Source organism: Bos indicus, chromosome 28, assembly GCF_029378745.1.
Source record: "Bos indicus isolate NIAB-ARS_2022 breed Sahiwal x Tharparkar chromosome 28, NIAB-ARS_B.indTharparkar_mat_pri_1.0, whole genome shotgun sequence".
In the NCBI taxonomy this organism is placed as follows: Eukaryota; Metazoa; Chordata; class Mammalia; order Artiodactyla; family Bovidae; genus Bos; species Bos indicus.
In genome coordinates this window covers 2,992,534-3,007,835 of record NC_091787.1, presented here as the reverse complement: position 1 = coordinate 3,007,835, position 15,302 = coordinate 2,992,534, and the positions used below count along the sequence as shown (strand labels likewise).

General features: G+C 71.1%; 7 non-coding genes across 7 annotated transcripts; all 7 read left to right on the top strand.

Moving 5' to 3' along the window:
* Positions 1-764: 764 nt before the first annotated feature.
* On the top strand, positions 765-883 carry LOC139180524 (5S ribosomal RNA). The gene has a single exon (XR_011564791.1). It is a non-coding gene; the product is annotated as a 5S ribosomal RNA (ribosomal RNA).
* Positions 884-2,939: 2,056 nt separating this feature from the next.
* Positions 2,940-3,058, top strand: LOC139180523 (5S ribosomal RNA). The gene has a single exon (XR_011564790.1). It is a non-coding gene; the product is annotated as a 5S ribosomal RNA (ribosomal RNA).
* Positions 3,059-5,111: 2,053 nt separating this feature from the next.
* LOC139180522 (5S ribosomal RNA) lies at positions 5,112-5,230 on the top strand. Its single transcript, XR_011564789.1, has one exon. It is a non-coding gene; the product is annotated as a 5S ribosomal RNA (ribosomal RNA).
* Positions 5,231-7,286: 2,056 nt separating this feature from the next.
* LOC139180520 (5S ribosomal RNA) lies at positions 7,287-7,405 on the top strand. The gene has a single exon (XR_011564787.1). It is a non-coding gene; the product is annotated as a 5S ribosomal RNA (ribosomal RNA).
* Positions 7,406-9,452: 2,047 nt separating this feature from the next.
* Positions 9,453-9,571, top strand: LOC139180519 (5S ribosomal RNA). Its single transcript, XR_011564786.1, has one exon. It is a non-coding gene; the product is annotated as a 5S ribosomal RNA (ribosomal RNA).
* A 2,048-nt stretch (positions 9,572-11,619) lies between these two features.
* LOC139180518 (5S ribosomal RNA) lies at positions 11,620-11,738 on the top strand. The gene has a single exon (XR_011564785.1). It is a non-coding gene; the product is annotated as a 5S ribosomal RNA (ribosomal RNA).
* A 2,056-nt stretch (positions 11,739-13,794) lies between these two features.
* LOC139180517 (5S ribosomal RNA) lies at positions 13,795-13,913 on the top strand. Its single transcript, XR_011564784.1, has one exon. It is a non-coding gene; the product is annotated as a 5S ribosomal RNA (ribosomal RNA).
* The last annotated feature ends 1,389 nt before the right edge of the window (positions 13,914-15,302 follow it).

Here is a 15,302-nt window from a genome sequence, read left to right as displayed (position 1 = left end):
CGTCGCTCGTCTGCTCCCTGCGGAAGGTCCTGTGCTTGGAGGGCGGCGTGGGGGCAAGGGGGGCCTCGGGAGGGCGAAGGGGCGGGGCGGACGAGCTCTTGGTTCACCGCGCTGGTGGCTCCAGGTGGCTTTGGGCACCGGGCAGGTGCCGGGCAGGATGGGCGCTCAGGGCCACGGCTGGGCTGCGCACAGGCCCGCAGGAGGCTCAGAGGACCGCGGGCCCCAGCGGGCCCCGAAGCCAGAGAGCTCCGGGGCCACGTGGCCCTGAGCAGCGAAGGCCTTGGTGGGGGGGTGGGGGGGGGTGGGGGGGAGGCGGGGCGGGGAGGGGGGAGAGGTGGCGGAGGGGGGCGGCGGCCTCCGAGCGGGGCCGGGCCTGGAGGGTCCCAGGGTGGGAGAGCGCCAAGACCTCCGCCCCGCCTCACCCCTCCGCGCCCCTCACCCCACCCCACCCCACCCCACCCCACCCCACGCCCGATCCGCCGCAGGCATGCCGGGCCGGCTGCTCCGGGTCCAGGGTCCCGGGTCCCGGAAGCCCCGTGGTCCCCCGGGCCGGGCCAGGCGGGTGCTGGCCGGGGGTGGCGGTGTGCGGGGGGCGGAGCGGCGTCGGCCGGCCACACGGCCGCCGGGACTCCGGTCGCGGGTCGTGCAGCTCAAGTGCAGCGCGCGCTCCGTGGAGAGCTGCGGCCGGCTGGGCCGAGCGGCAGGTCGGAGCGAAAGGCAGGCGCAGCGCAGGGCTCTTAGGGCGCCCGGCGGCAGCCGCCCCCGTCTACGGCCATACCACCCTGAACGCGCCCGATCTCGTCTGATCTCGGAAGCTAAGCAGGGTCGGGCCTGGTTAGTACTTGGATGGGAGACCGCCTGGGAATACCGGGTGCTGTAGGCTTTTCTTTGCTTTTCTTTGCTTTTCTTTTCTTTTCTTTTTTTGCCTCCCCTCTCCTTTAGCGCCCGCCCCCCACCCCCGCAAGCCCCACCTGCCGCTGGCCCCTCGCACCCCACCGCGCTCAGAGCGGTCGCCTGCCTTCCAGCCCCTCCCGGGGTGGGTGGCCGGGGCCCCGACTCCCGCTGCAGACCTGGGTTGCCTCCGGGCGGCCCGCGAGCCCCTCCGCATTCGGCTTCCAGGAAACCAGAGGACCGGCGAGGGCGGGGGTGGAGGGGGTGCTCTCTGTCTGGGGCTCCCTTGGCAGGCCTCAGGCACTTCTGGGCGGGGCCCCGGCCCCAGCCCCCGCCGCAGCCGCAGCCCCCGGCCCGTCCCCAGCCCCACCCCTCGACGCATCCTCGCAGGCAACCGCTGGGTCTCCCGCAGGCGCGCGCGCACAACACTCACACACACACACACAGAACAGTCACGCACACACACACACACAACCCCGCCGCCTCCGAGAAAGGTCAAGAGCCGGAGACCACAGGTAAGGGAGACGGAGAAAGAGGGAGAGAGAGAGAGAGACAGACAGCAAGAGGACCACACAGACTTCCAAACCCCCGGCCGCCACACCCTGTCCCCTCCATTCTGGGTTCCCCCCGGCCCCCAGTCGACCAGACCCCACCGTCGCCCACCGACACACTCACACACACACTCTCCCGCACTCACCCTCTGGCCTGGGGGCGGGGGCTGGGTCTCGCCGTAGGTGGCCAAGCCGAAGGGGACCTTTGAGACCTCGGATGCGAGGAAGTCCGGGGGTCCCCACGGGTGATTGCCAGCCCCAGGGCACTGCGTCCAGCCGGGGCCCGCCGGCCCAAGGCTGACGCCCCCTCCCTTAGGGAAGCTGCTTCTGCCGCACGGCCTCTCTCTGAGGTGTGTCACGGTCTGTGCCAGTGTGTCTATCTCGGAGCGGATGCCATCCCCTGTCCCCTGTCCGTCTCCCGTTCTCCGTCTCTCTGTCAGTCGCTCGGTGTCTCCCTCTCTCTGTCTCTCCCTCCCCGTGTGTGCCTGCGCGCTCGTGTCTGTCTGTCTGTCTGTCTCTGTCTGCATCTGCCTCGCGCCGTCTTGGGAGTGTGTCTCTGAACCTTCATCTCTTTCTGTCTCTGTCTCTCCTGACCCCCGGCCTCCCACGGGTGCTATGGCTGTGGCCCTGGCTGCCGCGCTTGCGCCGGCCGGCTGTCTCCCGTGGCGTGGGTGCCTGCGAGTGTCTGTGTGTCTGTCCGTGTGCCTGCACGTCGCTCGTCTGCTCCCTCGGAAGGTCCTGTGCTTGGAGGGCGGCGTGGGGGCAAGGGGGGCCTCGGGAGGGCGAAGGGGCGGGGCGGACGAGCTCTTGGTTCACCGCGCTGGTGGCTCCAGGTGGCTTTGGGCACCGGGCAGGTGCCGGGCAGGATGGGCGCTCAGGGCCACGGCTGGGCTGCGCACAGGCCCGCAGGAGGCTCAGAGGACCGCGGGCCCCAGCGGGCCCCGAAGCCAGAGAGCTCCGGGGCCACGTGGCCCTGAGCAGCGAAGGCCTTGGTGGGGGGGTGGGGGGGGGGTGGGTGGGGTGGGGGGGGTGGGGGGGAGGCGGGGCGGGGAGGGGGGAGAGGTGGCGGAGGGGGGCGGCGGCCTCCGAGCGGGGCCGGGCCTGGAGGGTCCCAGGGTGGGAGAGCGCCAAGACCTCCGCCCCGCCTCACCCCTCCGCGCCCCTCACCCCACCCCACCCCACCCCACCCCACCCCACCCCACGCCCGATCCGCCGCAGGCATGCCGGGCCGGCTGCTCCGGGTCCAGGGTCCCGGGTCCCGGAAGCCCCGTGGTCCCCCGGGCCGGGCCAGGCGGGTGCTGGCCGGGGGTGGCGGTGTGCGGGGGGCGGAGCGGCGTCGGCCGGCCACACGGCCGCCGGGACTCCGGTCGCGGGTCGTGCAGCTCAAGTGCAGCGCGCGCTCCGTGGAGAGCTGCGGCCGGCTGGGCCGAGCGGCAGGTCGGAGCGAAAGGCAGGCGCAGCGCAGGGCTCTTAGGGCGCCCGGCGGCAGCCGCCCCCGTCTACGGCCATACCACCCTGAACGCGCCCGATCTCGTCTGATCTCGGAAGCTAAGCAGGGTCGGGCCTGGTTAGTACTTGGATGGGAGACCGCCTGGGAATACCGGGTGCTGTAGGCTTTTCTTTGCTTTTCTTTGCCTTTCTTTTCTTTTTTTGCCTCCCCTCTCCTTTAGCGCCCGCCCCCCACCCCCGCAAGCCCCACCTGCCGCTGGCCCCTCGCACCCCACCGCGCTCAGAGCGGTCGCCTGCCTTCCAGCCCCTCCCGGGGTGGGTGGCCGGGGCCCCGACTCCCGCTGCAGACCTGGGTTGCCTCCGGGCGGCCCGCGAGCCCCTCCGCATTCGGCTTCCAGGAAACCAGAGGACCGGCGAGGGCGGGGGTGGAGGGGGTGCTCTCTGTCTGGGGCTCCCTTGGCAGGCCTCAGGCACTTCTGGGCGGGGCCCCGGCCCCAGCCCCCGCCGCAGCCGCAGCCCCCGGCCCGTCCCCAGCCCCACCCCTCGACGCATCCTCGCAGGCAACCGCTGGGTCTCCCGCAGGCGCGCGCGCACAACACTCACACACACACACACAGAACAGTCACGCACACACACACACACAACCCCACCGCCGCCGAGAAAGGTCAAGAGCCGGAGACCACAGGTAAGGGAGACGGAGAAAGAGGGAGAGAGAGAGAGAGACAGACAGCAAGAGGACCACACAGACTTCCAAACCCCCGGCCGCCACACCCTGTCCCCTCCATTCTGGGTTCCCCCCGGCCCCCAGTCGACCAGACCCCACCGTCGCCCACCGACACACTCACACACACACTCTCCCGCACTCACCCTCTGGCCTGGGGGCGGGGGCTGGGTCTCGCCGTAGGTGGCCAAGCCGAAGGGGACCTTTGAGACCTCGGATGCGAGGAAGTCCGGGGGTCCCCACGGGTGATTGCCAGCCCCAGGGCACTGCGTCCAGCCGGGGCCCGCCGGCCCAAGGCTGACGCCCCCTCCCTTAGGGAAGCTGCTTCTGCCGCACGGCCTCTCTCTGAGGTGTGTCACGGTCTGTGCCAGTGTGTCTATCTCGGAGCGGATGCCATCCCCTGTCCCCTGTCCGTCTCCCGTTCTCCGTCTCTCTGTCAGTCGCTCGGTGTCTCCCTCTCTCTGTCTCTCCCTCCCCGTGTGTGCCTGCGCGCTCGTGTCTGTCTGTCTGTCTGTCTGTCTCTGTCTGCATCTGCCTCGCGCCGTCTTGGGAGTGTGTCTCTGAACCTTCATCTCTTTCTGTCTCTGTCTCTCCTGACCCCCGGCCTCCCACGGGTGCTATGGCTGTGGCCCTGGCTGCCGCGCTTGCGCCGGCCGGCTGTCTCCCGTGGCGTGGGTGCCTGCGAGTGTCTGTGTGTCTGTCCGTGTGCCTGCACGTCGCTCGTCTGCTGCCTCGGGAAGGTCCTGTGCTTGGAGGGCGGCGTGGGGGCAAGGGGGGCCTCGGGAGGGCGAAGGGGCGGGGTGGACGAGCTCTTGGTTCACCGCGCTGGTGGCTCCAGGTGGCTTTGGGCACCGGGCAGGTGCCGGGCAGGATGGGCGCTCAGGGCCACGGCTGGGCTGCGCACAGGCCCGCAGGAGGCTCAGAGGACCGCGGGCCCCAGCGGGCCCCGAAGCCAGAGAGCTCCGGGGCCACGTGGCCCTGAGCAGCGAAGGCCTTGGTGGGGGGGTGGGGGGGGGGGTGGGGTGGGGGGGGTGGGGGGGAGGCGGGGCGGGGAGGGGGGAGAGGTGGCGGAGGGGGGCGGCGGCCTCCGAGCGGGGCCGGGCCTGGAGGGTCCCAGGGTGGGAGAGCGCCAAGACCTCCGCCCCGCCTCACCCCTCCGCGCCCCTCACCCCACCCCACCCCACCCCACCCCACCCCACCCCACGCCCGATCCGCCGCAGGCATGCCGGGCCGGCTGCTCCGGGTCCAGGGTCCCGGGTCCCGGAAGCCCCGTGGTCCCCCGGGCCGGGCCAGGCGGGTGCTGGCCGGGGGTGGCGGTGTGCGGGGGGCGGAGCGGCGTCGGCCGGCCACACGGCCGCCGGGACTCCGGTCGCGGGTCGTGCAGCTCAAGTGCAGCGCGCGCTCCGTGGAGAGCTGCGGCCGGCTGGGCCGAGCGGCAGGTCGGAGCGAAAGGCAGGCGCAGCGCAGGGCTCTTAGGGCGCCCGGCGGCAGCCGCCCCCGTCTACGGCCATACCACCCTGAACGCGCCCGATCTCGTCTGATCTCGGAAGCTAAGCAGGGTCGGGCCTGGTTAGTACTTGGATGGGAGACCGCCTGGGAATACCGGGTGCTGTAGGCTTTTCTTTGCTTTTCTTTGCTTTTCTTTTCTTTTTTTTTTGCCTCCCCTCTCCTTTAGCGCCCGCCCCCCACCCCCGCAAGCCCCACCTGCCGCTGGCCCCTCGCACCCCACCGCGCTCAGAGCGGTCGCCTGCCTTCCAGCCCCTCCCGGGGTGGGTGGCCGGGGCCCCGACTCCCGCTGCAGACCTGGGTTGCCTCCGGGCGGCCCGCGAGCCCCTCCGCATTCGGCTTCCAGGAAACCAGAGGACCGGCGAGGGCGGGGGTGGAGGGGGTGCTCTCTGTCTGGGGCTCCCTTGGCAGGCCTCAGGCACTTCTGGGCGGGGCCCCGGCCCCAGCCCCCGCCGCAGCCGCAGCCCCCGGCCCGTCCCCAGCCCCACCCCTCGACGCATCCTCGCAGGCAACCGCTGGGTCTCCCGCAGGCGCGCGCGCACAACACTCACACACACACACACAGAACAGTCACGCACACACACACACACACAACCCCACCGCCGCCGAGAAAGGTCAAGAGCCGGAGACCACAGGTAAGGGAGACGGAGAAAGAGGGAGAGAGAGAGAGAGACAGACAGCAAGAGGACCACACAGACTTCCAAACCCCCGGCCGCCACACCCTGTCCCCTCCATTCTGGGTTCCCCCCGGCCCCCAGTCGACCAGACCCCACCGTCGCCCACCGACACACTCACACACACACTCTCCCGCACTCACCCTCTGGCCTGGGGGCGGGGGCTGGGTCTCGCCGTAGGTGGCCAAGCCGAAGGGGACCTTTGAGACCTCGGATGCGAGGAAGTCCGGGGGTCCCCACGGGTGATTGCCAGCCCCAGGGCACTGCGTCCAGCCGGGGCCCGCCGGCCCAAGGCTGACGCCCCCTCCCTTAGGGAAGCTGCTTCTGCCGCACGGCCTCTCTCTGAGGTGTGTCACGGTCTGTGCCAGTGTGTCTATCTCGGAGCGGATGCCATCCCCTGTCCCCTGTCCGTCTCCCGTTCTCCGTCTCTCTGTCAGTCGCTCGGTGTCTCCCTCTCTCTGTCTCTCCCTCCCCGTGTGTGCCTGCGCGCTCGTGTCTGTCTGTCTGTCTGTCTGTCTCTGTCTGCATCTGCCTCGCGCCGTCTTGGGAGTGTGTCTCTGAACCTTCATCTCTTTCTGTCTCTGTCTCTCCTGACCCCCGGCCTCCCACGGGTGCTATGGCTGTGGCCCTGGCTGCCGCGCTTGCGCCGGCCGGCTGTCTCCCGTGGCGTGGGTGCCTGCGAGTGTCTGTGTGTCTGTCCGTGTGCCTGCACGTCGCTCGTCTGCTCCCTCGGAAGGTCCTGTGCTTGGAGGGCGGCGTGGGGGCAAGGGGGGCCTCGGGAGGGCGAAGGGGCGGGGCGGACGAGCTCTTGGTTCACCGCGCTGGTGGCTCCAGGTGGCTTTGGGCACCGGGCAGGTGCCGGGCAGGATGGGCGCTCAGGGCCACGGCTGGGCTGCGCACAGGCCCGCAGGAGGCTCAGAGGACCGCGGGCCCCAGCGGGCCCCGAAGCCAGAGAGCTCCGGGGCCACGTGGCCCTGAGCAGCGAAGGCCTTGGTGGGGGGGTGGGGGGGGGGTGGGTGGGGTGGGGTGGGGGGGAGGCGGGGCGGGGAGGGGGGAGAGGTGGCGGAGGGGGGCGGCGGCCTCCGAGCGGGGCCGGGCCTGGAGGGTCCCAGGGTGGGAGAGCGCCAAGACCTCCGCCCCGCCTCACCCCTCCGCGCCCCTCACCCCACCCCACCCCACCCCACCCCACCCCACCCCACGCCCGATCCGCCGCAGGCATGCCGGGCCGGCTGCTCCGGGTCCAGGGTCCCGGGTCCCGGAAGCCCCGTGGTCCCCCGGGCCGGGCCAGGCGGGTGCTGGCCGGGGGTGGCGGTGTGCGGGGGGCGGAGCGGCGTCGGCCGGCCACACGGCCGCCGGGACTCCGGTCGCGGGTCGTGCAGCTCAAGTGCAGCGCGCGCTCCGTGGAGAGCTGCGGCCGGCTGGGCCGAGCGGCAGGTCGGAGCGAAAGGCAGGCGCAGCGCAGGGCTCTTAGGGCGCCCGGCGGCAGCCGCCCCCGTCTACGGCCATACCACCCTGAACGCGCCCGATCTCGTCTGATCTCGGAAGCTAAGCAGGGTCGGGCCTGGTTAGTACTTGGATGGGAGACCGCCTGGGAATACCGGGTGCTGTAGGCTTTTCTTTGCTTTTCTTTTCTTTTCTTTTTTTGCCTCCCCTCTCCTTTAGCGCCCGCCCCCCACCCCCGCAAGCCCCACCTGCCGCTGGCCCCTCGCACCCCACCGCGCTCAGAGCGGTCGCCTGCCTTCCAGCCCCTCCCGGGGTGGGTGGCCGGGGCCCCGACTCCCGCTGCAGACCTGGGTTGCCTCCGGGCGGCCCGCGAGCCCCTCCGCATTCGGCTTCCAGGAAACCAGAGGACCGGCGAGGGCGGGGGTGGAGGGGGTGCTCTCTGTCTGGGGCTCCCTTGGCAGGCCTCAGGCACTTCTGGGCGGGGCCCCGGCCCCAGCCCCCGCCGCAGCCGCAGCCCCCGGCCCGTCCCCAGCCCCACCCCTCGACGCATCCTCGCAGGCAACCGCTGGGTCTCCCGCAGGCGCGCGCGCACAACACTCACACACACACACACAGAACAGTCACGCACACACACACACACAACCCCACCGCCGCCGAGAAAGGTCAAGAGCCGGAGACCACAGGTAAGGGAGACGGAGAAAGAGGGAGAGAGAGAGAGAGACAGACAGCAAGAGGACCACACAGACTTCCAAACCCCCGGCCGCCACACCCTGTCCCCTCCATTCTGGGTTCCCCCCGGCCCCCAGTCGACCAGACCCCACCGTCGCCCACCGACACACTCACACACACACTCTCCCGCACTCACCCTCTGGCCTGGGGGCGGGGGCTGGGTCTCGCCGTAGGTGGCCAAGCCGAAGGGGACCTTTGAGACCTCGGATGCGAGGAAGTCCGGGGGTCCCCACGGGTGATTGCCAGCCCCAGGGCACTGCGTCCAGCCGGGGCCCGCCGGCCCAAGGCTGACGCCCCCTCCCTTAGGGAAGCTGCTTCTGCCGCACGGCCTCTCTCTGAGGTGTGTCACGGTCTGTGCCAGTGTGTCTATCTCGGAGCGGATGCCATCCCCTGTCCCCTGTCCGTCTCCCGTTCTCCGTCTCTCTGTCAGTCGCTCGGTGTCTCCCTCTCTCTGTCTCTCCCTCCCCGTGTGTGCCTGCGCGCTCGTGTCTGTCTGTCTGTCTGTCTCTGTCTGCATCTGCCTCGCGCCGTCTTGGGAGTGTGTCTCTGAACCTTCATCTCTTTCTGTCTCTGTCTCTCCTGACCCCCGGCCTCCCACGGGTGCTATGGCTGTGGCCCTGGCTGCCGCGCTTGCGCCGGCCGGCTGTCTCCCGTGGCGTGGGTGCCTGCGAGTGTCTGTGTGTCTGTCCGTGTGCCTGCACGTCGCTCGTCTGCTCCCTCGGAAGGTCCTGTGCTTGGAGGGCGGCGTGGGGGCAAGGGGGGCCTCGGGAGGGCGAAGGGGCGGGGCGGACGAGCTCTTGGTTCACCGCGCTGGTGGCTCCAGGTGGCTTTGGGCACCGGGCAGGTGCCGGGCAGGATGGGCGCTCAGGGCCACGGCTGGGCTGCGCACAGGCCCGCAGGAGGCTCAGAGGACCGCGGGCCCCAGCGGGCCCCGAAGCCAGAGAGCTCCGGGGCCACGTGGCCCTGAGCAGCGAAGGCCTTGGTGGGGGGGTGGGGGGGGGGTGGGTGGGGTGGGGTGGGGTGGGGGGGAGGCGGGGCGGGGAGGGGGGAGAGGTGGCGGAGGGGGGCGGCGGCCTCCGAGCGGGGCCGGGCCTGGAGGGTCCCAGGGTGGGAGAGCGCCAAGACCTCCGCCCCGCCTCACCCCTCCGCGCCCCTCACCCCACCCCACCCCACCCCACCCCACCCCACCCCACGCCCGATCCGCCGCAGGCATGCCGGGCCGGCTGCTCCGGGTCCAGGGTCCCGGGTCCCGGAAGCCCCGTGGTCCCCCGGGCCGGGCCAGGCGGGTGCTGGCCGGGGGTGGCGGTGTGCGGGGGGCGGAGCGGCGTCGGCCGGCCACACGGCCGCCGGGACTCCGGTCGCGGGTCGTGCAGCTCAAGTGCAGCGCGCGCTCCGTGGAGAGCTGCGGCCGGCTGGGCCGAGCGGCAGGTCGGAGCGAAAGGCAGGCGCAGCGCAGGGCTCTTAGGGCGCCCGGCGGCAGCCGCCCCCGTCTACGGCCATACCACCCTGAACGCGCCCGATCTCGTCTGATCTCGGAAGCTAAGCAGGGTCGGGCCTGGTTAGTACTTGGATGGGAGACCGCCTGGGAATACCGGGTGCTGTAGGCTTTTCTTTGCTTTTCTTTTCTTTTCTTTTTTTTTTTGCCTCCCCTCTCCTTTAGCGCCCGCCCCCCACCCCCGCAAGCCCCACCTGCCGCTGGCCCCTCGCACCCCACCGCGCTCAGAGCGGTCGCCTGCCTTCCAGCCCCTCCCGGGGTGGGTGGCCGGGGCCCCGACTCCCGCTGCAGACCTGGGTTGCCTCCGGGCGGCCCGCGAGCCCCTCCGCATTCGGCTTCCAGGAAACCAGAGGACCGGCGAGGGCGGGGGTGGAGGGGGTGCTCTCTGTCTGGGGCTCCCTTGGCAGGCCTCAGGCACTTCTGGGCGGGGCCCCGGCCCCAGCCCCCGCCGCAGCCGCAGCCCCCGGCCCGTCCCCAGCCCCACCCCTCGACGCATCCTCGCAGGCAACCGCTGGGTCTCCCGCAGGCGCGCGCGCACAACACTCACACACACACACACACAGAACAGTCACGCACACACACACACACAACCCCACCGCCGCCGAGAAAGGTCAAGAGCCGGAGACCACAGGTAAGGGAGACGGAGAAAGAGGGAGAGAGAGAGAGACAGACAGCAAGAGGACCACACAGACTTCCAAACCCCCGGCCGCCACACCCTGTCCCCTCCATTCTGGGTTCCCCCCGGCCCCCAGTCGACCAGACCCCACCGTCGCCCACCGACACACTCACACACACACTCTCCCGCACTCACCCTCTGGCCTGGGGGCGGGGGCTGGGTCTCGCCGTAGGTGGCCAAGCCGAAGGGGACCTTTGAGACCTCGGATGCGAGGAAGTCCGGGGGTCCCCACGGGTGATTGCCAGCCCCAGGGCACTGCGTCCAGCCGGGGCCCGCCGGCCCAAGGCTGACGCCCCCTCCCTTAGGGAAGCTGCTTCTGCCGCACGGCCTCTCTCTGAGGTGTGTCACGGTCTGTGCCAGTGTGTCTATCTCGGAGCGGATGCCATCCCCTGTCCCCTGTCCGTCTCCCGTTCTCCGTCTCTCTGTCAGTCGCTCGGTGTCTCCCTCTCTCTGTCTCTCCCTCCCCGTGTGTGCCTGCGCGCTCGTGTCTGTCTGTCTGTCTGTCTCTGTCTGCATCTGCCTCGCGCCGTCTTGGGAGTGTGTCTCTGAACCTTCATCTCTTTCTGTCTCTGTCTCTCCTGACCCCCGGCCTCCCACGGGTGCTATGGCTGTGGCCCTGGCTGCCGCGCTTGCGCCGGCCGGCTGTCTCCCGTGGCGTGGGTGCCTGCGAGTGTCTGTGTGTCTGTCCGTGTGCCTGCACGTCGCTCGTCTGCTCCCTCGGAAGGTCCTGTGCTTGGAGGGCGGCGTGGGGGCAAGGGGGGCCTCGGGAGGGCGAAGGGGCGGGGCGGACGAGCTCTTGGTTCACCGCGCTGGTGGCTCCAGGTGGCTTTGGGCACCGGGCAGGTGCCGGGCAGGATGGGCGCTCAGGGCCACGGCTGGGCTGCGCACAGGCCCGCAGGAGGCTCAGAGGACCGCGGGCCCCAGCGGGCCCCGAAGCCAGAGAGCTCCGGGGCCACGTGGCCCTGAGCAGCGAAGGCCTTGGTGGGGGGGTGGGGGGGGGTGGGGGGTGGGGTGGGGTGGGGGGGAGGCGGGGCGGGGAGGGGGGAGAGGTGGCGGAGGGGGGCGGCGGCCTCCGAGCGGGGCCGGGCCTGGAGGGTCCCAGGGTGGGAGAGCGCCAAGACCTCCGCCCCGCCTCACCCCTCCGCGCCCCTCACCCCACCCCACCCCACCCCACCCCACCCCACCCCACGCCCGATCCGCCGCAGGCATGCCGGGCCGGCTGCTCCGGGTCCAGGGTCCCGGGTCCCGGAAGCCCCGTGGTCCCCCGGGCCGGGCCAGGCGGGTGCTGGCCGGGGGTGGCGGTGTGCGGGGGGCGGAGCGGCGTCGGCCGGCCACACGGCCGCCGGGACTCCGGTCGCGGGTCGTGCAGCTCAAGTGCAGCGCGCGCTCCGTGGAGAGCTGCGGCCGGCTGGGCCGAGCGGCAGGTCGGAGCGAAAGGCAGGCGCAGCGCAGGGCTCTTAGGGCGCCCGGCGGCAGCCGCCCCCGTCTACGGCCATACCACCCTGAACGCGCCCGATCTCGTCTGATCTCGGAAGCTAAGCAGGGTCGGGCCTGGTTAGTACTTGGATGGGAGACCGCCTGGGAATACCGGGTGCTGTAGGCTTTTCTTTGCTTTTCTTTTCTTTTCTTTTCTTTTTTTTTGCCTCCCCTCTCCTTTAGCGCCCGCCCCCCACCCCCGCAAGCCCCACCTGCCGCTGGCCCCTCGCACCCCACCGCGCTCAGAGCGGTCGCCTGCCTTCCAGCCCCTCCCGGGGTGGGTGGCCGGGGCCCCGACTCCCGCTGCAGACCTGGGTTGCCTCCGGGCGGCCCGCGAGCCCCTCCGCATTCGGCTTCCAGGAAACCAGAGGACCGGCGAGGGCGGGGGTGGAGGGGGTGCTCTCTGTCTGGGGCTCCCTTGGCAGGCCTCAGGCACTTCTGGGCGGGGCCCCGGCCCCAGCCCCCGCCGCAGCCGCAGCCCCCGGCCCGTCCCCAGCCCCACCCCTCGACGCATCCTCGCAGGCAACCGCTGGGTCTCCCGCAGGCGCGCGCGCACAACACTCACACACACACACACAGAACAGTCACGCACACACACACACACACAACCCCACCGCCGCCGAGAAAGGTCAAGAGCCGGAGACCACAGGTAAGGGAGACGGAGAAAGAGGGAGAGAGAGAGAGAGACAGACAGCAAGAGGACCACACAGACTTCCAAACCCCCGGCCGCCACACCCTGTCCCCTCCATTCTGGGTTCCCCCCGGCCCCCAGTCGACCAGACCCCACCGTCGCCCACCGACACACTCACACACACACTCTCCCGCACTCACCCTCTGGCCTGGGGGCGGGGGCTGGGTCTCGCCGTAGGTGGCCAAGCCGAAGGGGACCTTTGAGACCTCGGATGCGAGGAAGTCCGGGGGTCCCCACGGGTGATTGCCAGCCCCAGGGCACTGCGTCCAGCCGGGGCCCGCCGGCCCAAGGCTGACGCCCCCTCCCTTAGGGAAGCTGCTTCTGCCGCACGGCCTCTCTCTGAGGTGTGTCACGGTCTGTGCCAGTGTGTCTATCTCGGAGCGGATGCCATCCCCTGTCCCCTGTCCGTCTCCCGTTCTCCGTCTCTCTGTCAGTCGCTCGGTGTCTCCCTCTCTCTGTCTCTCCCTCCCCGTGTGTGCCTGCGCGCTCGTGTCTGTCTGTCTGTCTGTCTGTCTCTGTCTGCATCTGCCTCGCGCCGTCTTGGGAGTGTGTCTCTGAACCTTCATCTCTTTCTGTCTCTGTCTCTCCTGACCCCCGGCCTCCCACGGGTGCTATGGCTGTGGCCCTGGCTGCCGCGCTTGCGCCGGCCGGCTGTCTCCCGTGGCGTGGGTGCCTGCGAGTGTCTGTGTGTCTGTCCGTGTGCCTGCACGTCGCTCGTCTGCTCCCTCGGAAGGTCCTGTGCTTGGAGGGCGGCGTGGGGGCAAGGGGGGCCTCGGGAGGGCGAAGGGGCGGGGCGGACGAGCTCTTGGTTCACCGCGCTGGTGGCTCCAGGTGGCTTTGGGCACCGGGCAGGTGCCGGGCAGGATGGGCGCTCAGGGCCACGGCTGGGCTGCGCACAGGCCCGCAGGAGGCTCAGAGGACCGCGGGCCCCAGCGGGCCCCGAAGCCAGAGAGCTCCGGGGCCACGTGGCCCTGAGCAGCGAAGGCCTTGGTGGGGGGGTGGGGGGGGGGTGGGTGGGGTGGGGTGGGGGGGGAGGCGGGGCGGGGAGGGGGGAGAGGTGGCGGAGGGGGGCGGCGGCCTCCGAGCGGGGCCGGGCCTGGAGGGTCCCAGGGTGGGAGAGCGCCAAGACCTCCGCCCCGCCTCACCCCTCCGCGCCCCTCACCCCACCCCACCCCACCCCACCCCACCCCACCCCACGCCCGATCCGCCGCAGGCATGCCGGGCCGGCTGCTCCGGGTCCAGGGTCCCGGGTCCCGGAAGCCCCGTGGTCCCCCGGGCCGGGCCAGGCGGGTGCTGGCCGGGGGTGGCGGTGTGCGGGGGGCGGAGCGGCGTCGGCCGGCCACACGGCCGCCGGGACTCCGGTCGCGGGTCGTGCAGCTCAAGTGCAGCGCGCGCTCCGTGGAGAGCTGCGGCCGGCTGGGCCGAGCGGCAGGTCGGAGCGAAAGGCAGGCGCAGCGCAGGGCTCTTAGGGCGCCCGGCGGCAGCCGCCCCCGTCTACGGCCATACCACCCTGAACGCGCCCGATCTCGTCTGATCTCGGAAGCTAAGCAGGGTCGGGCCTGGTTAGTACTTGGATGGGAGACCGCCTGGGAATACCGGGTGCTGTAGGCTTTTCTTTGCTTTTCTTTTCTTTTCTTTTTTTTTTTGCCTCCCCTCTCCTTTAGCGCCCGCCCCCCACCCCCGCAAGCCCCACCTGCCGCTGGCCCCTCGCACCCCACCGCGCTCAGAGCGGTCGCCTGCCTTCCAGCCCCTCCCGGGGTGGGTGGCCGGGGCCCCGACTCCCGCTGCAGACCTGGGTTGCCTCCGGGCGGCCCGCGAGCCCCTCCGCATTCGGCTTCCAGGAAACCAGAGGACCGGCGAGGGCGGGGGTGGAGGGGGTGCTCTCTGTCTGGGGCTCCCTTGGCAGGCCTCAGGCACTTCTGGGCGGGGCCCCGGCCCCAGCCCCCGCCGCAGCCGCAGCCCCCGGCCCGTCCCCAGCCCCACCCCTCGACGCATCCTCGCAGGCAACCGCTGGGTCTCCCGCAGGCGCGCGCGCACAACACTCACACACACACACACAGAACAGTCACGCACACACACACACACACAACCCCACCGCCGCCGAGAAAGGTCAAGAGCCGGAGACCACAGGTAAGGGAGACGGAGAAAGAGGGAGAGAGAGAGAGAGACAGACAGCAAGAGGACCACACAGACTTCCAAACCCCCGGCCGCCACACCCTGTCCCCTCCATTCTGGGTTCCCCCCGGCCCCCAGTCGACCAGACCCCACCGTCGCCCACCGACACACTCACACACACACTCTCCCGCACTCACCCTCTGGCCTGGGGGCGGGGGCTGGGTCTCGCCGTAGGTGGCCAAGCCGAAGGGGACCTTTGAGACCTCGGATGCGAGGAAGTCCGGGGGTCCCCACGGGTGATTGCCAGCCCCAGGGCACTGCGTCCAGCCGGGGCCCGCCGGCCCAAGGCTGACGCCCCCTCCCTTAGGGAAGCTGCTTCTGCCGCACGGCCTCTCTCTGAGGTGTGTCACGGTCTGTGCCAGTGTGTCTATCTCGGAGCGGATGCCATCCCCTGTCCCCTGTCCGTCTCCCGTTCTCCGTCTCTCTGTCAGTCGCTCGGTGTCTCCCTCTCTCTGTCTCTCCCTCCCCGTGTGTGCCTGCGCGCTCGTGTCTGTCTGTCTGTCTGTCTGTCTCTGTCTGCATCTGCCTCGCGCCGTCTTGGGAGTGTGTCTCTGAACCTTCATCTCTTTCTGTCTCTGTCTCTCCTGACCCCCGGCCTCCCACGGGTGCTATGGCTGTGGCCCTGGCTGCCGCGCTTGCGCCGGCCGGCTGTCTCCCGTGGCGTGGGTGCCTGCGAGTGTCTGTGTGTCTGTCCGTGTGCCTGCACGTCGCTCGTCTGCTCCCTCGGAAGGTCCTGTGCTTGGAGGGCGGCGTGGGGGCAAGGGGGGCCTCGGGAGGGCGAAGGGGCGGGGCGGACGAGCTCTTGGTTCACCGCGCTGGTGGCTC